The sequence below is a fragment of the Artemia franciscana genome, chromosome 15 (assembly GCF_032884065.1).
Source record: "Artemia franciscana chromosome 15, ASM3288406v1, whole genome shotgun sequence".
Lineage (NCBI taxonomy): Eukaryota > Metazoa > Arthropoda > Branchiopoda > Anostraca > Artemiidae > Artemia > Artemia franciscana.
The window spans coordinates 24,169,245-24,191,220 of NC_088877.1; the positions used below are offsets into that span (position 1 = coordinate 24,169,245).

At 34.6% G+C, this 21,976-nt stretch overlaps 1 long non-coding RNA gene across 1 annotated transcript; it reads right to left on the bottom strand.

The window, feature by feature from the left end:
* Nucleotides 1-5,256: 5,256 nt before the first annotated feature.
* LOC136036223 (uncharacterized) lies at nucleotides 5,257-11,543 on the bottom strand. The gene is made up of 3 exons (XR_010619667.1): nucleotides 9,978-11,543; nucleotides 8,686-8,873; nucleotides 5,257-5,408 (listed from the first exon to the last, which is right to left on the bottom strand). It is a non-coding gene; the product is annotated as an uncharacterized LOC136036223 (long non-coding RNA).
* Between the last annotated feature and the right edge of the window lie 10,433 nt (nucleotides 11,544-21,976).

Genomic DNA, 21,976 nt, shown 5'->3' on the forward strand with positions numbered 1-21,976 from the left:
AGTAAGAAAAGAAAGCGTGCCGAGGAATCACAAGAGCAACCTGAAAATTATCGCCTGGCATTCAGGTACAGCCCAGTCGATGATTATAGCTTGAGTAGATGTGTTCAAATCGGGACTATGTCTAAAAATTTGTCCCTATTGCAAGGCCTTGAAATTCAATGGTGAAACAATGGGAATGTGTTGCACCTCAGGAAAAGTTAAACTTCCTCTATTGGCTGCACCACCAGAGCCATTGAAGACTTTGCTTACTGGAACTACGTCAGAATCTAAGCGTTTTTTATCACAGATCAGAAAATATAACTCATGTTTCCAAATGACGTCGTTTGGTGCCCAAATCGAAAATCCAGATCAATTTATGCCTACTTTCAAAGTAAAAGGGCAAATTTATCATAGAGCAGGGTCCCTTCTACCATTCTCAGGCGAGAATAATAAATTTTTACAATTATACTTCATCAGTGATAGATTTTCTGAATTGAATACACGTTGCAAAATTTCTACCAACGTTGAAAGGACAATCGTTTCCCAATTGCAACATCTTTTCCACGAAAATAATAATTTAGTGCGTCTGTTCAAAACAGCCATCGATTTGATGCCTACTGATACGAATAAAATTGTTATTTCCGCTGACAAAACGCCTCCTGGCCAACATGTGCGTAAATACAATGCTCCAACTATCGACGAAGTGGCAATCGTTATGGTCGGTAATCAGTTTTTACCTCGAGATATTATTCTTCATAAGTGAAACGTTCAGTTGTTAAGATTTGTTGAAACTCATCGATGCTACGATGCCCTACAATATCATATCATTTTTTCGGATGGAGCCGACGGCTTTCACTTTAATATTAAATTAATGAATCCAGCCACTAACAAAGAAATGAATAAGAAATGCAGTGCAATGCAGTATTATTCTTATAGACTAATGATTCGGCAGGATGAAGTCAATTATATTTTAAAATGACGTCAATTGTTTCACCAATATGTCGTTGATATGTATGCTAAAATTGAATCAGCACGTTTGCTATATATCCGCCTGAATCAGACCAAGCTCCGCTCTGAACAATACATTCGTTTGCGAGATGATGTTGTAAATGACGGTAATACCACAAACGTTGGAAGATTAACGATTTTACCTTCGTCATATGCTGGCAGTCCCCGTCATATGCATGAATATGCTCAAGATGCTATTGCGTATGTTCGTCTCTATGGTCATCCAGATTTATTTATTACATTTACATGTAATCAATCTTGGGACGAGATACAGCAGCTTTAACTTCAAGGACCATTGGCGGTTCATAGACATGACATTACGGCCCGTGTCTTCCGGCAAAAGTTGAAATCACTGATAAACTACATAGTAAAACTTGAAGTGTTTGGGTCAGTGCGATGCTGGATGTACTCAGTGGAATGGCAAAAGCGAGGTTTGCCACACGCACATATACTAATCTGGCTACATAATAAAATTACTTCTAACGAAATTGATGATATGATTTCCGCTGAAATACCTGATGAAATTGTCAATAAGGGGTTATATGATATTGTTGTAAAAAATATGATACATGGACCTTGCGGTGCACTGAACGAAAATTCACCATGCATGGCCAAAGGAAGGTGCACAAAGCAATATCCTCGACTTTTAGTATCCAACACAATTACTGGCAATGATGGTTACCCACAATATAGAAGAAGATCTACTGAAGATGGCGGTAAAACAGCAATAATAAAGAAGCGTAACGGTACCACCATCGAAGTAGATAACCAGTGGGTTGTTCCATATTCCCCATTATTATCAAAAACATTTAATGCACACAAAAACGTTGAATACTGTAACTCCGTAAAGGCAATCATATACATATGTAAATACGTCAACAAAGGCGTCTGACTTGCAGTCCGAGATCAAAATTATCGACGAAATCGTACAATATCAGGCTGGAAGATACATAAGCAGTAATGAAGCTGTTTGGCGAATTCTTTCATTTCTGATACATGAACGTAGTCCAGCTGTTGTTCACTTAGCGTTACATTTACAGAATGGTCAACGTGTTTATTTTTCGGAATCCAACGTGCAACAAAGAGCCCTGAATCCACCGGATACAAAGTTAACTGGTTTCTTTTCGCTATGCAAAAATGATTCTTTGGCAAAAAAAACTGCTGTATACTGAAGTGCCTTCGTATTACACGTGGAATACTAAAAATAAAGTATTTGAACGTCGAAAACAGGGTAAGTCAGTCGACGGCCAACCTACCATCTTCAAAGATACCACGATAGGAAGACTCTACACCGTTCACCCCAATCAACATGAATGCTTCTTTCTACGCCTGCTTCTGGTGAATGTACCCGGTCCGACGTCCTTTGGGTATTTGAGAACTGTAAACGGTACTATACATGACACTTACCGTAGGGCATGTCAAGCTCTGAATTTATTGGAGAATGACCAACACTAGGATAACTACATCAATGACGCGTGCGAAACGTCAACTCCAAGTCAAATTCGTGCATTGGTTGGCATGATACTAACAACTTGCTCTCCATCAGCTCCTACAGAGTTATGGGAAAAATATAAATCAAAAATGTTCGAAGATATACTCCTTCGAAAACGGTTAGAGACGTCAGATATGACTTTTGATTTTACATCAGAAATTTATAACTACACTTTAGTTATTATAGAAGATTTGTGCGTATGTATGGCAAACAAACCTCTTCAGGATTTGGGAATGCCTTCACCTAATCGTACCGCTGCTGTTTCGACATGTGTAGAATTGGATCGTGAACAAAGTTACAGTACGAGTGATCTATTGTCGTATGTACAAAATAACATTTCCAAGTTAACGTCAGAACAAAAAGACATTTATGATACGATAATCCATTGTGTCGATAACAACGTTGGAGAAATTTTCTTTTTGGATGCGCCAGGAGGTACTGGTAAAACGTTTGTGATAAAACTGATTCTGGCATCAATTCGATCACAAAATGATATAGCGTTGGCAATTGCGTCGTCCGGAATAGCCGCAACGTTGCTGCCTGGTGGAAGAACTGCTCATTCCGCTTTGAAATTGCCTCTGAATTTGCATTCTACAGAAACTCCCACGTGCAATATTTCCAAATCATCTGGGATGGGTAAAGTATTGCAGCAATGCAAACTTATTATTTGGGACGAGTGCACAATGGCACACAAAAAATCGCTCGAGGCTCTGGATCAATGTTTGAAAGATTTGCGAGGGAATTCGAAACCCTTTGGCAGCACATTAATATTGCTTGCGGGAGATTTCAGGCAAACATTACCTATAATACCTAGATCAACCCTTGCAGACGAAATGAATGCTTGCCTGAAAAATTTTAATTTGTGGGCCCACGTAAAAACATTAAAATTAACTACAAATATGCGTGTCCGATTGCAAAACGATGACTCTGGTCAAACATTTTCAGATCAATTGCTGGCAATTGGAAACGGAAAGCTCCCAGGAGACTCAATTTCAGGACGTATACAACTACCTGCTGAATTCTGTAATTTAGTGACGTCCAAAAATGAATTGATTGAAAAAGTATTTCCGAATATTCTAAACAATTATAAAAATAATAAATGGCTAAGTGAAAGAGCGATTCTTACACCCAAAAATATAGACGTCCACGAAATCAACAATATTGTTTTGACCAAGATTCGAGACCAGGCAGTCCTTTACAAGTCAGTCGACACAGTTTTGGAACCAAATGAGGCGGTTAATTATCCATCAGAATTTTTAAATTCCTTGGATCTTTCAGGGTTTCCACCACACGTGCTACAACTAAAAATAGGCATACCAATAATACTGTTAAGAAATATCAACCCACCAAAGCTTTGCAATGGTACGCAACTTGCCGTAAAAAAAAACAATGGAAAACGTAATAGAGGCCACAATCTTGACAGGGCCTTTTGAGGGTGAGGCTGTTCTTATTCCTCGCATTCCCATGATTCCAACGGATTTGCCTTTTCAATTTAAAAGTTTGCAATTCCCAATTCGATTAGCATTTGCAATCACCATCAACAAAGTTCAAGGTCAATCATTAGAAAAATGTGGTATAGATCTTAATACTGATTGTTTTTCCCATGGACAATTGTACGTTGCATGTTCGAGGGTCGGTAAACCTGACAATCTATTTATATGCAGCGACAATTGGACAGCGAAGAATGTTGTATATTCGTAAGTTTTACGCAGTTAATTTGTATTGTATCTATCTATCTATCTATCTATCTATATAAAAACGAGTTGTGTGTATGCATGTTTGTTTGTTTGTAAAAAGAGCGTTTGCATATGACGTCACTATTAGTACATAAGGCTTGGTATATGCACAGACAATGGGAAAGCCAAGAATGTTGTATATTCGCAAGTTTTACGTAGATCAAAACACATATATAAATCTATTTATATTCATAGGTTGTACACATGGACACAACTACAATGGCGCGTAACGACTTACGCGCGCGGGGGGGCTTTGGGGGGGCGCGAAGCGCCCCCACCAACTAGGTGTTGGGGTGGCGCGAAGCGCCACCCCAACAGCTAGTAATAAATAATTGTCTCTGCAGATAAATAGATTGTGCCCTCGAGCTTTGTTGATGGTGATTGCAAATACTAACCAAATTGGGAATTGTAATCTTTTGAATTGAAAATGCAGATCTGTTAGAATCATGGGAATGCCAGGAATAAGAACAGCTCGGAAGGCCCTGTTAAGATTATTACCTCCATTACGTTTTCCATTGTTTGTTTTTTTACGGCAAGTGGCGTGCCGTTTTAAAGCTTTGGTGGTTTAATATTTCGCAAAATGATTATTGTTACACCTTTTTTTTTTTGTTGTAGCACGTGTGGTAGAAACCCTGGGAGATCCAGCAAATTTTTACTGTCTCTTTCAGGCACAAGCCCAGTTTCGCCTTGCTCTTGTAAATACATCGACAATCTTTCTTTTGGTAATTTATTTCTGAGTCACAAGCCTACCCCCCCCCCCCCACTCTAAAGAAACATGTATGCAAGGTGCTAATTTTTAACTGCGTAAAACTTGTGGAAATACAACATTCTTCGCGGTCCCATTTTCTCTAATTTTATTTTAATTTTCTCTAAAATGAGCCATTAAAAAGCTCTATGATGTTCCACTGCCAAGCTACTAAAAAAAAATAAAAAAAAAAAAAAAAAAAGAACAACTAAAAAAATAAAGAAAAACTAAAAAAGAAAAAAAAACTTAAAAAAAGAAAAGACTAAAAAAGAAAAAAGCTAAAATCAGAAAAACTAAAAAATAACTTAAAAAAAAGAGTCCTATGGTGGCGTAGCGGGTTTGACCTTGGCTTGGTAATACGGGACCCAGAGATCGAATCATGCTGCAGGAATGTACTGCAGGGCCGACAGAGGGACCTTAGTAGTCAAGAAGCGTCGTTAATCCGATACTAAAAAAAGAAATAGAAAAAAGAAAAAAACTAAAAAAGAAAAAAAACTAAAAAAAAGAAAAAACTTAAAAAAGTGAAAAACTAATAAGAAAAATAACCAAAATAGAAAAAAAATAAATAAAAAATAAAAACTAAAAAGTAAGAAAATAAAAAAAAGGAAAAAATTAAAAAGAAAAGACAAACTAAGCAAACAGAAAAAAAAAGAAAAAGAAAAAACTAAAAAAGAAAAACTAAAAAGAAAAAAAGAAAAAAGAAAAAAGGAATAAAACTGAAAAAGAAAAAGAAACTTAAAAAGAAAAAGTAAAAAAGAAAAAAACTAAAAAAAAACTAAAAAAATAAAAACTAAAAAAAACTAAAAATATAAAAGAAAAATAAGAGAGAAAAAAACTAAAAAAGGAAAAAACTAAAAAATTAAAACAAAAAAAGAAAAGAAAAAAAACTAAAAAAGAAAAAACTAAAAAAAAGAAACTAAAAAAAAACTAAAAAAGAAAAAAAATGAAAAAGAAAAAAACTAAAAAAAGAAAAACTACAAAAAATAAAAAACTAAAAAAAGGAAAAAAATAAAAAAGAAAGAAAACTAAAAACTAAAAAATTAAAATAAGAAACTAAAAAAGAAAAAAAACTAAGAAAGAAAAAGGTAAAAAAGAAAAAATAAAAATAATAAAACTGAAATCAAAGAAAGAAATAAACTAAAAAATAAAAAGGAGAAAATAAGAAAATAAGAAGAAAAACTAAAAAAAAAACTAATAAAGGTAAAAAAAAACTAAAAAGAAAAAAACTTAAAAAAAGTAACAAAACTGAAAAAAGAAAAAAACTAAAAAAGCAAAAAATTGAAAAAAGAAGAAACAAAAAAAAAGAAACAACTCAGACTAAAATGAAAAAACTAAAAAAAAGAAAGAACTTAAAAAGAAAGAAACTAAAAAAGAAGTAAAAACTAAAAAAAGTTAGAACTAAAAAAAGTAAAAACTAAAAAAAAATTTAAACTAAAAAAAAGTAAAAACTAAAAAAAAATTAAAAAATAAATAAATGAAAAAACTAAAAAAGAAAAAAAAGGAAAAAACTGCAGTAAGCTTACGGCTTTCAACGCAACTAGTTATACAATGCATGTAGGAATACCTAAAAAAATAAAATTCGCAAGTGTTACAATTGATGATTTTATCGAACCACATGAACTTTCATCCACCAAAAGACATTTCACAGCAAAAAAAAATGATCCTTTACGTAATTAAATAAAAAAACTAGTTTTTTTTAACTGAAAGTAAGGAGCGACATTAAAACTTAAAACGAACAGAAATCACTTCGTATATGAAAGGGGCTGCTTCCTCATCAACGCCCCGCTCTTTACGCTAAAGTTTTTTACTGTTTTAAAAAGTAGAGTTAAGAGAAAGAGTCAAACTTTAGTGTAAAGAGCGGGGCGTTGATGAGGAAGCAGCCCCTTTCGTATACGAAGTATTTTCTGTTCGTTTTAAGTTTTAATGTCGCTCCTTACTTTCAGTTAAAAAAAAACTAGTTTTTTTTATTTAATCTAAGTCTGAAAGTGACCCCTATAAATCTAAATATAACAGGGCATAAAACGGAAGTTTTGTAGATATATTTTGTTAGAAAGATGTTTCATTTTACGTCATGGCGAATCAAAATTTATTCTAGCATTTTCAATTTATCTGATTGAAGCACCAACAACGCGGCCCTTGGGGTCATGCCCATTATTATTTTCTCAGCCCTAGTAGTTCGTCCAGAGGGTATCAAATAAAATAAAGGAATAGCGAGCTTTAGGAATATGGGACAAGTTTTCAAGATGGGGCTGAACTAAAAGCCATACCTCTTTACTTGCAACATCTATATTTCCCAATCTGAAAATCATCGAAATAAATTAAAATATAACAAAGTGTAAAACAGAGGCTTTGTACATTTATTCCAACAGCTATGTTGAAACACTACGACTTGTTGAAACAATTATAAAAGAATTTTTTCAATTTGTCTAACTAAAGGTTCTAATACAAGGCCCTAAACCCATTCCCCACCAGTACTATTTTTTCTCAAGGGTTATCGCAAAGAGCAGGTGTTTGTAAAAGTTGGAAATGTGCTGATTGGACTATATATCCTAAGTTTTAATACCTTTAGGGGCTGAATCCAATTGGAGAGAAGCCAACTGCCACAAAGCACCCCACCTGCCTCCAGCAGCCTTGTGCGACGCTTTTTTTTATTAAAATGACCAAAAGCCCGGAAAAATGTGCATCAAGAGGGCAATTAGCCCTCTTGTCTCACTGCTTTTCATGCTAAGTCCTTAGTTCTCTTTGGAGTTAGATAAACATTTGGACAACCATTTAACTCACAATGCTTGGAAGATTAAAAAAAATGAGTCCTGCGTGATAAATAATATTGACAACTCCAAGGGCAAGGATCCAAAAATTGGTACACTCTCCACAGATACCTTTTAGCAGAGAAAATTGGAAATTTTGACATTTTAAAACAATGAAAAGAGCTTAAATCTATGACTAGCAGCTTAGGGGCCCTCACCGCCTTGCAACAGTAGATTTTAAGCAGAAAGGCATGCTTACTGCACCTTATTTATGCCAGACTAATTCAGGGATTTTTAATTTATAATATTGGAGGACAAAAAGCAGCATTTCAATCTTTGTAGAAAAACAAGGTAGGTTATAAATTGTTGCTAAAATGAAATAAGTCCAAGCATCAGAACTTTGCAGCTTGCTACAGACTAACACAATTCAATTCAGTTCAATTTATATATAGCCTATATTATACAAAAAGAGGGTGAAACACCCTTAAGATGGAGTAATAAAAAAAATGTGCAAGGTTAAAAAACAAATGTGACTCCAGGCAATGAACCCTTAATCAAGCAAACAGCCATATAAAAACGAGGAATCATATATACATTCTATTAGAAAACGGACACATTACAGTCATTAAAAGGTTTTCAGTTTCTATAACTAGAGGACACAAAGCAAAGGAATCCCCAGCTGTTTCTTATTGTACAAGTTAATACAATATTGAGCCATAAAAACAAACAGAGTAAGTAGAAACCTCCCCCCAGTACACCACGAGCCTGCTAGTTGAAGGATCATAACATGGGGATCAGCACTGCTGGTTTAGACTATGGAAGTTTAGTTCTACATCCTTTACCATTGCCTTTTCCCCACAAGGAACAAAGACTTCGGGTTATAGCCTCCACCCACAGAGCAAACTTCCCAGATAGCTTATGCTCACGTATACAGAGAATAGTCAGTTTTGGATTAAACTATAGCAAAATACAACTTACCTTGATGGCAGGAATACAGTAAGCAATAGAGATATATCCCAAGAGAATTCTATAATCTTTTTCCAGCACTCTTCTTCAATTGAATACTGGTTTTGTCTCCATTGTAGAACTGTTTGCTCACTGGGAAGCTGATTTTCAACTAATCCAAGAGGATTGTGCCACGTTGAGAAACAGTCAATTCCAACTGCCTGTCAAATGTAATGGTTAATCAATTGTGTGAAAGTGAAATGGGTTAAGGCTCTTTGAGACGAGAGTTTTACCCAACAGGTCACCCAAGACCTCCCGCCACTGCAACTTTTAAAACCCACACTAACTTATAGATAATCCAAAATTAGTCTTGTTGTAAGCTACCTCAAAGAGTATGGAAACTTACAAGAGTGGCAACTGCCGCTAGTGTCGACTAGAAACCTCAACGACATCTAGCACTTATGAATACTTGGCATTTTTCAACTATAATAATAAGAATAATCAATTTAATTTAAGTAGTTAATAAAATAAGTGTAGTAATAAATATCTGATCTCACTTCCTGATAGAAAAAAACAATTAAAAATCTTGAGAAAATACAGATCATCGCCAAATACTAGATAGAGTTGATTATTTTGGAGGAACACACTCCAGGGTCCACATTTATAAGCTACCAATATTGTTCTTTGGCGTAACTATCATAAACTACAATTACTTGTATTTGAATCCGCTGTTTGATTTAGATTTTACTTTTTCAACTAACAGGAGCCATGGATTCCTAGAATCCACCAATACAAAAATTCTGAATTTAGAAACAACAAACTGAAACGACACTCACGGGGTGAAAAAATTTCAATATTCACTTTTTATTTTCAGCTTTCAAATAAGTAACATCTAATAGGTAGGGAATCTAACAGTGTAAATTTAAATCTGTCACGCCATGACGGGTAAATTTAAAACCCGAAAGGACGAAGAAATATATAACTTCTAAGCATAGAACTCTATTATTTACACACACAATCTATCAACAGTTAAATATAAATCGAGGGCGGTAACACTAAAGTCTAAAATTCAGCTTTCTACTAATGAAAGCTTAACTCATAAAAGCTAAATGTTAAATTTCATACAAAAATCAAAAGAGATGAAATTAAATTAGTGGATAAAAAATAATGAATTATAAGGATTAATTTGGTTAATTAAAGAGATTAATTCGTTAATATGATTCAATTAATATTAAAAACAGAGTAATATAGTCGAGAATTTCTTGCCAAAAGAGATAGAATCAAATATCTCTTTCAAGCAAAATGAAAAACGGAGATGGTACTACCACCTGGAAGGTTCATGGTGTTTATCGAGCCCTCAGTCTCTGTCTTGGCATTCTCAGTCTCTAAAAAGAAATAAAGAACGCATTAAAATAGCCCAATCACAGAATACATGAAACAAATCATTAAACAGGATTAAGAATTAAGCGGGAAATATGTTCGAAGGATGAATAGTTGGGAAAAATCGTTAGAAAAAACAAAGGAACTCAAAGAAGAATCTGTTGGACAGTAAAGGGATTCAATGCAGAAAAAGAGCCTGTGGACAACCAGAAAGGCCATAAACAAAGGTTGAGCAAATTGGCAAATTTATGTATATTCATAGAATTTAGTTAGAAGGAAAGTGAATACATCACTTGATACTTTTTTATGATTTTTTCAAAGTTATTAATCGCTACTGAGGCGAGTTCCATTCTGAGCCCTTGATAGGGCGCCAAAAGGTAACTTATTAATTGGTCTTTAATTTCCAGTATTTGATATACAGTTAAAAAAACGTTTATGTCTAAAAATTAGCTTTTAAACAAAGCCTTTAAAATATATATGATTTTTCAGTTCCCAATTGTTGTTCAAGCTACAGGGAGTAAGTGTCCTGTTCAGGATTTTCAACAATGGTTATTCAGAAAAAAAATGTAATTTTCCTTGTTGTTCTAGCTTGATGCTCTGAAGTTTCCTGTTTTCAACAATGTTGATCCATGTGATATCCTTTTTAGACACTTTTTCGAAAGAAAACTTTCCTATTGGTTCTTGGGGCTAATCTACAAAGATATCTCACCCTGTATTAACATTAGCCTTTGTTTGATTCTGGTGTAGACTCCCCTTATATACTGTTATGCAAATGATCAGTGAGTATATTTTCCCGGCTTTGTGGGGCTGCCTTTCCCACATACAATAGGTATAATACAAATGACAAACTACGTTAAAAAGCAAGCCCAGTATTAAACGCGATTTGATGCTATTCATAATGATGGTAATGTATGTTTGAGGACAGTGTTGTCCTGTTTACTGAGTGATCATTTTATTCAAACAATCAATTCATTTTTATTAAACAATATATGCTGAACAATCATAGATTTAAAACTAGCTACTAATAACAATGACATTAAGATTACTTTTATGATTCTTATTAAGTCACAAGTAATATTTAATTCTCTTGAATTTATTTTGCAAAGATCAAGTGTTCTGAAACAGTTTACTTTTAACAAGCATTATTTATATGAAAACATCTTTGGAATAAACTGCAGACAGACAAGAAGAAGCATTAAATCTATCGATTACCTAGAAAACTACTCAGCTGGACATCTTTGTTATGTAACTTTTATCTGGTGTTCTGTGCCAACTTCACTGAAATGTTTACAGTCTTACACAAAATTTGGGGTGGGCTTTTAGAAAATTCTCTGTGAAAATACTGATATCACATATCTATAAAATCCAAAGGATATCAAAAATATTTATGTTTTAATAAGTATAGGTACAATCTGTTCCTTATAGAATAAGGGGAGGGGATAAATTTTTAGGGGATTTATAGAAATTTGTTAAAAATGTATTTTCAGGCTAAAAAATATTTCTGGGTATGAATTTGACAAGTTTATAATCAGGTCATTTGCTGTACTGTGCTAATAATGGATTTGAATGTGAATTAGGATGAAATTTTGAAACATTGCTAGACTGGGTACATTAAATTAGTTATAAATTTTATTTCTCTTACAGGCATAATCCCTAGGACTGAGCGATTCTGTTGGTAGTATGAATAAACAAAATACTAGTTAACATAATAAAATAATACCGAACACAAAAAAGTTACATCTTGAGCTTCATATAATTTCATTATTCTTTGAACATCAAGAGGGCATAAAAATGAAAATGTTTTGCCTCCTGGGCCTATCTTAAGTTTTACCATATCTGAAAACTGCATTTTCCCCAAAACTCTTCCAATTATTTGAAAATTGTGCAGTTGTTAGGGTAAAAGTCAGTGTTTTCCCTAGCTACTTTTCATACTTGGTAAAATGTCAGAAGCTTTCCGCTGGCCACAGAAAAAGTTATCACAAAGATCTTAAGATCCTAGTACATGATGCTATCCCTGTAAAACAAGGACTGCTAACAAAACATCAATGATAAGCCTTGGATCCAAATCTCTAAATTTAAGCACAACCCATGCAAGCCCCCAGACCTAATTTTCGAATGCAAACAAACTCTTTAAGATCATCCCATGGAACATTAGAACCATGTTGGCTCTTTTAGAAACAAAGCGAGTCCTTCGCAAATGCGAGAAGTTTGGACTTGACATCCCACTCCATGATGTCACTACTCGTTTTCTTTTCGCCACAGCCTTTCCACCTAGCTTCCAAAATGGCGTCTATATCAAGTCCAAACTTCTCATATTTGCAAAGGACTTGCTTTGCTTCTAAAAGAGCCAACATGGTTCTAATGTTCTATGGGATGATCTTAAATAATTTGCTTGCATTCAAAAATTGGGCCTGGGGGCTTGCATGGGTTACCATCACATTTAGAGGTTTGAATCAGAGCCTTATAATAGATTTTTTGTTATCAGTCCTTGTTTTACAGGGATTGCATCATGTACTAGGATCATAAGACCTTTGTGATAACTTTTTGTGTGGCCAACAGAAAACTTCCGACATCTGACCAAGTATGAAAAGGAGCTAGGGAAAACACTGACTTTTACCCTAACAACTGCACAATTTTCAAACAATTGGAAGATTTTTGGGAAAAACGTAGTTTTCAGATATGATAAAACTTAAGATAGGCCCAGGAGGCAAAAAATTTTCATTTTTATGTCCTCTTGATGTTCAAAGAATAAATAAATTATATGATGCTCAAGATGTAACTTTTTTTGTGTTCAGCCTTTTATTTCATTACGTTAACTAGTATTTTGTTTATTCCTACTAGCAACAGAATCATTCAGTCCTAGAGATTATGCCTGTAAGAGAAATAAAATTTATCACTAATTTAATGTACCCAATCTAGCAATGTTTCAAAATTTTATCCTAATTCACATTTAAATCCACTATTAGCATAGTACTCCAAATGACCTGATTATAAACTTGTTAAGGTCATTCCCAAAAATATTTTTTAGCCTGAAAATACATTTTTGATGAATTTCTATAAATCTCCTAAAAATTTTGTCCCTGTAATGCAGGCGACCACAATGCAAAGGTTGGTGAAGACAGATCTTACTGCCCTGAAGTGATGGGTCACAACATACTTGACACAATAAACGAAAATAAAGTTTGAACTGTCAGTTTCTCTATGGTGAAGGATTTGCTGATTGGCAGTATGATCTTTCAGCATAGAGATATTCACAAATGCAATTAGAAATCCCCAGATGGTACTGTCAAAAATCCAATTGATCATTTCCTGATCCACTGGAGATGGCAAACAAGTCTAAAAGACATTCAAAGTTTCCAAAGCATTGAAGTTGGTTCAGACTACAAACTAGATGTCACCAAACTGAAATTGAAGCAGAAGTCTAATAATCAGAAGCTGAAGACTGACATACTCAGAAGCCTTGACATAGAGAAACTAAGTGACAAGGGCGTCCAATATTTGTTTGGCATCAAATATTCAATCATTTTGAAGCTTTATATAGCCTACCAGAATACGTCAAAAAAGCTTGAAAGACAATCTGCCATTGTTACATGGATACCGCTGAAGAAACCCTTGGGCTCAGAAGGCTAGCTAAGTAACAGTGGATATATGCAAAGGCCTGGGGTCTCATAGAAACTTCAAGTTGCTGGTGTTCTCTGGTTGTTTTGGTTGCTAAGCCGGATGGAAGCATTTGTTTCTGTTTGGACTTCTGAGGTCAAAATCAGCGATCTAAGTTTGATGCCTACCCTCTTCTGTGCATAGATGAATTGCTGGAGGATGTAGGTAACAAAAGGGTCTTCAGTGTTCTAGATCTTACCAAAGGCTACTGGCAAGTAGAACTTACACCAGAGAGCATGGAAAAGACGGCCTTCCAAACAAAGTCTGGATTCTACAAGTTCAGAGTACTTCATTTTGGTGTTCAGAGGGCACCAGCAATCTTCCAATGTGCCAAGGATAAGATTTTGACTGGATTTTGTTGCTTTGCAAGGGCATATCTTGATAACCTTATAATATTCTCTGATAGTTAGGAATATCCCAAGCAACATTTAAAGAAGGTTTTGGCTAGGATAGCAGCTGCTGGTCTTTGCATTCATCCTGAAAAATTCAAGTTCAGACTTAACAAATCTGATGATTTTGCTTTTTTAATTCCTTTTAATTTTAAGTGTTTGACTTAAGTACTGTTTTGAATTTTTTTTTCTTAGCTTTTACTGACATATAAAGCGAATTCGGCTCTATAGAGCTTGTGATAGTCTTTTGAAAATAAATATTATCTTATCTAAACAAAGTTCAGTATTTGGGTCACAAAGTAGGAAATGGTAAAATCACACCACTGGAAAGCAAGGTTAAGGCTATGAAGAGCTTTCCAGAGCCCACCACAAAAAATGAAGTGAGGTCATTCCTTGGCATCACTGTGTATTACCAAAAGTTTGTCCACAATTTCTATTTAGTTGCATTGCTGCTGACAGATCTTCTTCCAAAACGAAATACAAGCCATTTTATGCTGTTTCAGAAGCCGAGAATAGCCTTCAAGGCCCTGAAGACTGTAATCACTACTGCCCCTGTCCTGAGCAGTGCAGACTTTGTAAAAGAGTTTGTGCCTCAAACAGATGCTTTGAATACAGGGATTAGAGCAGTCCTGACTCAATGCAATGGAGAGGAGCATCCCATTACAAATAAAAGTAAGAAGCTATTGCCAGTGAAACAGTGCTATTTGACATTGGAGTTTGAAGCTTTGGAATTAAAATAGGGGGAGGGTGGAAAGTTTTTGGTACTACCTTGAAGGTTGGAAGTTAACCATTGAAACTAATCATAACCCACTTTGCTGGTTGAATGTGGCTCAGAGCAACAATGCTTGCTTGACACACTAATTACTGGCACTCCAAAAGTACCAATTTGATATTCATAGTTGGAGTGGACAAAAAACGGGAATGCTGATTCATTGGCATGTCTCTTGTAAATGAAAATAAAAATATTGTTTGTTAATATTTTTGCAGATGAGTATCAAGTCCTTGCCTGCATTCCTGAAGAAGGTCTTTGAAGGGAAAGGAAAGACCAACATGTTCTAAGACTTCAAGGATAGTCAACAGAAGGACATCAAACTCACCAGTTTTTTTTTACTTACAAGTTACTAGCAAACCCAAAGAAAAATGAGCCTATTTTTAGCTATGGGACAGTCTCTTATATCAGAGCACCAAAAGAAACGATGGTTCAAGATTTCCAGCTAATGGAACCAGAAGACTGCTGTAGTTAGCTAATCCTGCAATCTCATTGTTTGGCTTGAACTCCCCCAAAGTTGGTTCATCAAGGTCATAATGCAACAGTGAAGATTTTGCATACTTACTTCTTATAGCCCAACATCTATCCTCAAATCAAAAGCGAGCTGGATTTGCGTTCATGCTGAGGAAGCAAAGCATTTGGAGAATATGTGGTAAAAGTAAAACAAAGTGTTACTTTACTTATAAGTCTAAAGGGGGTGGAATGTGGTGATTTTATCAAAAATTGGTATTTGTAACTTACAAAAGGGTGACCAGATCTTAATGAAATTTGATATTTAGAAGGATCTTGTGCTTTAAAGTTCTAATTTTAAATTCTGAACAGATCCTGTGACATTGGGGGAAGTTGGAGGGGGAAACCAGAATTTTTGGAAAACCTGAAAATTGTGGTATTTTTATCTTATGAATAGATGATTGGATCTTAATTAAATTTGATTTTTAGAAGGAATTCATGTCTCAGAGCTCTTATTTCAAATCCCGACCAGATCTTTTGACATTGGGGGGAGTTCGAGGGGGAAATCTTGGAAAAACACTTGGAGTGGAGGAATTGGAATGAAGCTTGGTGAATAGAATAAACAAATGTCCTTGATACATGATTGACACAATCGTACTGGATTCACTCTCTTTGGGGGAGTTGGGGGGAGGGGTTCAGTGATTTGGCGAGTTTGGTGCTTCTGGGCGTGCTAGGACAATGAAAATTGGTAGGCGTGTCAGAGAGCTGCACAGTTTGACTTGAAAAAGTCGTTTTCCCAGATTCGATCATCTGGGGGGCTAAAGGAAGAGGACAAATTAGAAAAAAATTAGGTATTTATAACTTATGAGTGGGTGATTGGATCTTAATGAATTTGGATATTTAGAAGGATATTGTGACTCAGAGCTCTTATTTTAAATCCTGACTGGCATTAAGCCTCTTATTTTCCTTTTTAAATCAATCTATTGATTCATAGAATTTTGTTAGAGCTCATACCATATGATCTCTTGGCTCTTAGCTCTTCTTGCCTTGTCACAAGTGCCATATGAGCTCTTGTTTTAATCTTTAAATTGATATCCATTTCTTACAAATTTTTATTGATACCAGAGGTCCATTTGCAAGTTTTCACCTACTTTGTAATCCCTGGTCTCACAATTACATTTAAATTTACTGAAGCTAGGAAACATAGAACTCCTATCTATTTAAAGAAAATAAATGGATATAAGTAGGTTTTATTGTATTTAAGTCCTAGGGCCATGGCAATTAAAAACAAAATAAAGGAGAGTAACTTTAAAATACTTGACATTAAATAAGCATAATAGTCACAAAGAAAAACAAATAACAGAATTATACTTCTGTGTTCAGTTGCCAACCTGAGCAACTGTCATAAATTTTAAAATCTTGCAGAACATTCACCCCCATTACATTCACAAGCTATCTCTCATGACTCACACTCTTGTCCATACATCCACATTTCAGGGAAATGGAGGGACCATCATACTGGTATTCTTCATTTTTACTTATATTTAATGGGTTTGAAAGAAAGTTTCTATGGCTAAGTCAGTAGGCCAGTAAAGGACCTGGTGGCCCTTTAGCCAAGGAGTACAATAGGAAGCTAGGGACCAGCAACCCTATGCTCTTGCATGACCTTCCTCCTTACTGTCCCTAGATTTCCACCTGTACTCATTTAAAGTTGGGCCAATTCTAGCTGAGGTTAGTCATATCACCAACCCCTATCCAAAACCAAATAAACTGGCAATACCAGGAATTAAACCTACCCCTTGGACAAAGCATTCCAACCTAAAGCGCCTACCACTTAGAGAGGAACACAAATTTGACAAGAGAACAATAATTATTTGAAAAAAATAGAATATTGGAAAAAACTTGCTATAGTTGTCCCACTACTATCCTGTAAATGCTATAGGCCCATTTTATTTAGACAAATCAATTTAAGACAGGTATCAACAAAAATCCATCAGTGATTGCATTTGCTTAAGATACAATCAAGCTATGTGAATGCTTAGCTTTGTGATATCCTAGTCTTGAAATAGCCTGATAAAAAAAGAGAAAATTTATATGTTCTATTTATCTTTCACCAGCTCATTTGAGCAAAATCATTTGTGGCAGCCAAATGCCCATGGTTGGCTTAGAACCTCTCTAAATGCTCTGAAACAGAAGGAATTAAAAAAAATTATACTAATCTGCATTAAACTGTCCCTTAAATTTAAACACGTGTATTTAATTTGAAAATGACGCTACTGCTAGTCAGCTTACTGTGCCGTTCCCACTGGCTCTACTGCAGTTCAAAATGGGCAGTACAGTAGTAACTGCAGTTACTGAAAAACCATCATCTGGAACACACCCAGTGTTACACAGATTGGCTTGTTTTAAGCCCCGGTGGCTTATTTCTCTGGGCTGGGGCGGGCGTTTTTTTTCGCGGGCTTGGGGCGGGAAACTGGGCGTATTGTTTTTTAATTCGGCTTGTTTTGGGCTTTTTCTACTCAAAAGTATAATATTTTTTTTTCAAGTTCATTCTTTTACAAAACTTTCGAGGAAAGAAAGCGAATGGATTTAAGGAAAAATTTAACTATACCCTACGATTCACTAAAAAACAAGAAGAAGCTAAGTAAAGTGAGTCAAAAAGAACTATTTATTACGGCAGATTGCTAGTTACAACTATTGAATAGAGACATTTCAAACAGTTCGTGGTAACAAACTGTAGTAAAGAGCGACCCGGCTCAATAGTAAACGAAACTCTAAAAAATGGAATTTTGATGCTAAAAGATACATCATAAGAGTCGAATTTTCATGCTAATTTTAAATATATAAGTTTCATCAAATTTAATGTTTGCCATCAAAAGTTACGAGCCTGAGAAAATTTGCCTTATTTTGGAAAATAGGGGGAAACACCCCCTATTTTCCTATTATGTGGGAGGATCTTTCCTTGGATAAATATGTCATGGGGGAAGAGTAATTCAATGAAAAGGGCACGGGATTTTCTAGCATTACTATAAAAAAATAATGAAAAAATAAGCAAGAACAAGTTTTTCAATTGAAAGTAAGGAGTAACATTAAAACTTAAAACGAACAGATATTATTAGGCATTTTAGGGGTTCTAAAAATACTCTAGCATAAAGAGCGGGGTATTTAGGAAGAGATAAATATCTCACTCTTTTTGCTTAAGTATTTTTAGTAATTTCAACTATTTATTCTCTAGCCTTTCTGATTCAGGGTCATTCTTAAAGAATTGGGACAAAAGTTAAGATTTAGTTTAAAGAGCGAGATATTGACGAGGGGACAAAACCCCTCATATCCAAAATAAAAATATAAGAATATAAAAGTTTGTTACGCAAGGTAATTCTTAAGTTGCGTATATTTTTTACTAACAAAACCACGTAGCTTAAGTAGCTTACCACGTAGCTTAAGGTAATTTTTAGATTATAATCTTGCTTCAAAATAGGTTTCTAAATAGATGAACATAAAGAAAATATAACATTTAGTGACAAATTAAAAAAAATTATCCCTTATTAGGGAGATAGGGCATGGGGAAGTGGCTTTATTTGTATAGGGCTATAGCTTTCACTAAGGTATGGAGAGGCGGCAACTCTGTTGAAAGGTGTAAATTTGGAGGGAAAACTAAAACTGTAAGGAATACTAACATATTAAGATTTGCCTCGAGGGCTCGGCTGGGAAATGGCCCCTTTGTCTTTTTTATTTTGCTTTCATCTAAAATAGCAGCAGTTACAATTAAATCGTCCAACTTTGATCATACGTCTGAGCACATGTTCTTTGATTTCAAAAGTCTCGAGTTTGAGAATTCCATGGACGAATTTGTTTCCAAGTAGACAGTTTCACTTTCGCACCATAAGATTTTCAATGCAAAGGCTTAGCTTCAGAAAAAAAAACCTGAGTTCAAAATATTAAGCTGCCATACAGCTTAAGGTAATTCTTTTATATTTCAAACTTAAAAGCGGCAAAATAAAGTCAAGTGTTCCCGTCTGCTGGGTAGGTTTATCCTTCTTCCCTGCAAATGTTGATGGGAGATAAACAAAATTACGACTCTTCCTGAAGTTTAAAGAAAAAACGATGAGAATAGCTTTCGGACTGTAAATTCAGCATTAATGTTGCATCCAGATGTAGCATTCTCCGTGGAACAAGCTTTCGGACACGCTCACTATAAAGTGAAGTCTCAAAAGTGGATTGTTTCGATAAAATTGTTTGGGGCTTGTCCGGGCTTATTTTGAAAATCCCAGGGCGTTTTTTTACGGTCATTATGTGGCAACACTGAACAAACCCCATTGGTGCGTTTGTTTACTTGTTCAATGGGATTTTTACTAATCGAGGTTTAACCCCTAAAAGATAGCAACAAATACTTGTCTGGCCACGTGTCACTTAAAACGGCAAGATTAATTGCGAATAATAACAACATTGGTCACGTGTAATTATTGTTTTAATGCTATGTGAAGTTTTGACAACGAAGAGGCTAGGACTTTGGGCCTGTTTCAAATTTTACAGGCAAATACAGCTTCAGCAATTATTTTAGAGCTGGGTAGCCTAATACAATTTGTGTGGCCAGAAGTTTAATTATAAGATTTCAAATTGTGGTTGTCATTTGCCTTTTTAAGTCATTCCATTCAAGATGCTTTGGATATTTTTTATTGTGATAAATTGTCTTAATGCTCTGAAAAGGGAAAATTATTTCAATTGCATAGGATAGGAAAATTTTGGTAGGCTAATTAATTCAAAGTCCTAAATTAGCCAGGGAAGTGTTTTTTTTTTCACTAAAAAATCACCACGTTCTTTGAACTCCAATTATATAGCCCTGTTTTTGGCCCCCTTGATCCAATTCCTGATTGTCATTTACACTAAATTTCACTTTTTCTGTTACCTATTTATGTTTGCACCAGTTTTACCATTGGGTAAAACTGGTACAAACAGTATTACTGGCTTTCATATAAAGTGAATATACCACTTGATGCCTTTTGTAATGCTGTTTACAAATATAATAATCGCTTCTACCACAAGTTCAGATTTAAGCACTTTTTGACCTCTTAAAAATGACCTATATATGGGGTCATTACAAATCTGTAATAGTTTAGAAACAAATTTGGGCTATATATTTGCACATCAGGGGGTGGGGGTAAAGTGTAGCATATATTAAATATGTAAACTAACCATTGCTTGAATTTTTTTATGTGTGTGCTGTTGCACTGGTGATTTCTCTTTTCATTAAAATTTGATGTGCACAAACACATTAAAAAAAAAAACAGCAATGGTTAGTTTATGTATATAATATATGCTATGCTTTACCCCCACCCCCCTGATGTGCAAATATATAGCCCAAATTTGTTTCTAAACTATTACAGATTTGTAATGACTCCATTTATAGGTCATTTTTAAGAGGTCAAGAGGTGAAAAAGTGCTTAAATCTGAATTTGCAGTAGAAGAAATTATTATATTTATAAAGAGCATATAAGAAGGCATCAAGTGGTATATTCACTTTATATGAAAGCCAGTAATACTGTTTGCACCAGTTTTACCCTTGTTTCTTGTTAATATTACTAAGGGGTCATAGTTAAGCACTAGAGAAGTCATTGTTAAATAACATGTGCTTATGTATATATAGCTTTTTGCTACTTATTTTTCTTTGGTTATATAATGCTTGATGTGGTATAAGCCAAGAGAAGGACCTGTAGACCTATAGAAGAAAACCTGTTAAAAAAAGATGATTCTTTGTAATTTACATAATAATTATAGCTTTCTGCATGCAGCCCTGCTCTACTTTAGCCCCAACCCTCCTAATATGGAAATCTATAGCTGAAATTACATATTTTCTATTGATTCTGCCAATCTATCCCTCAACCCTTGTACCTGTTAATTGAGGCAACTGTGGCAAAACAAGAACTGGAAAAACAAGTAACAGGTGGCAGCAAACATTGGAAATATATAATTTGGGCTATATGTTTGCAAATTAGGCATGTTAGAGGTGAATTTCTTGTTGTTCATATTTTGATTTACAAATAAAGTGAATATACCACTTGATGCCTTTTTGTATGTTCTTTACAAATATAATAATTGCTTATTTTGCTAGTTCAAGTTTAAGCACTTCTTGACCTTACTTAACCTAACAAATTTTGGCAGTGAAAACCATACATTATTTTGTCAAAAATGACCAAAAACACATACCTTAATTGAAAATTTGGCATCAAAGAAGAAGAAATACAGCATAATATTGTAAAATTTATTAATCCAACCTAATTGTGGAAAATCAGTGCTCATAGATTATACAACATGTAAAAAATGGATTAATAATGAAACAGTAAGTTTGAGACCAATGTTTTAAGCTTTCTTATACCCAAAAACTATTTGAGTATACTTTGGTCATTTTCAAGAGCTCAAAAACTTGTACTTGAAGCACTTATTATGTTTGTAAAAAATAAAAAAGGGCATCAAGGAGTATGTTCACTTTATTTGTAAATCAAACATATGAACAACAAAAAATTTACCAATTATTAGTATAGCTGCACAATTTTCCCCTGGGTATGTAGGCTTAGTGGAAGGTCACTTATACCTGATCATGTCCCTACTGTTTTTACTTAGTTGAAAAAAAATCCAAAGAAAGTTCCTATTGAAAAGGAAAGAGATCAAAAGTGAGATTGAA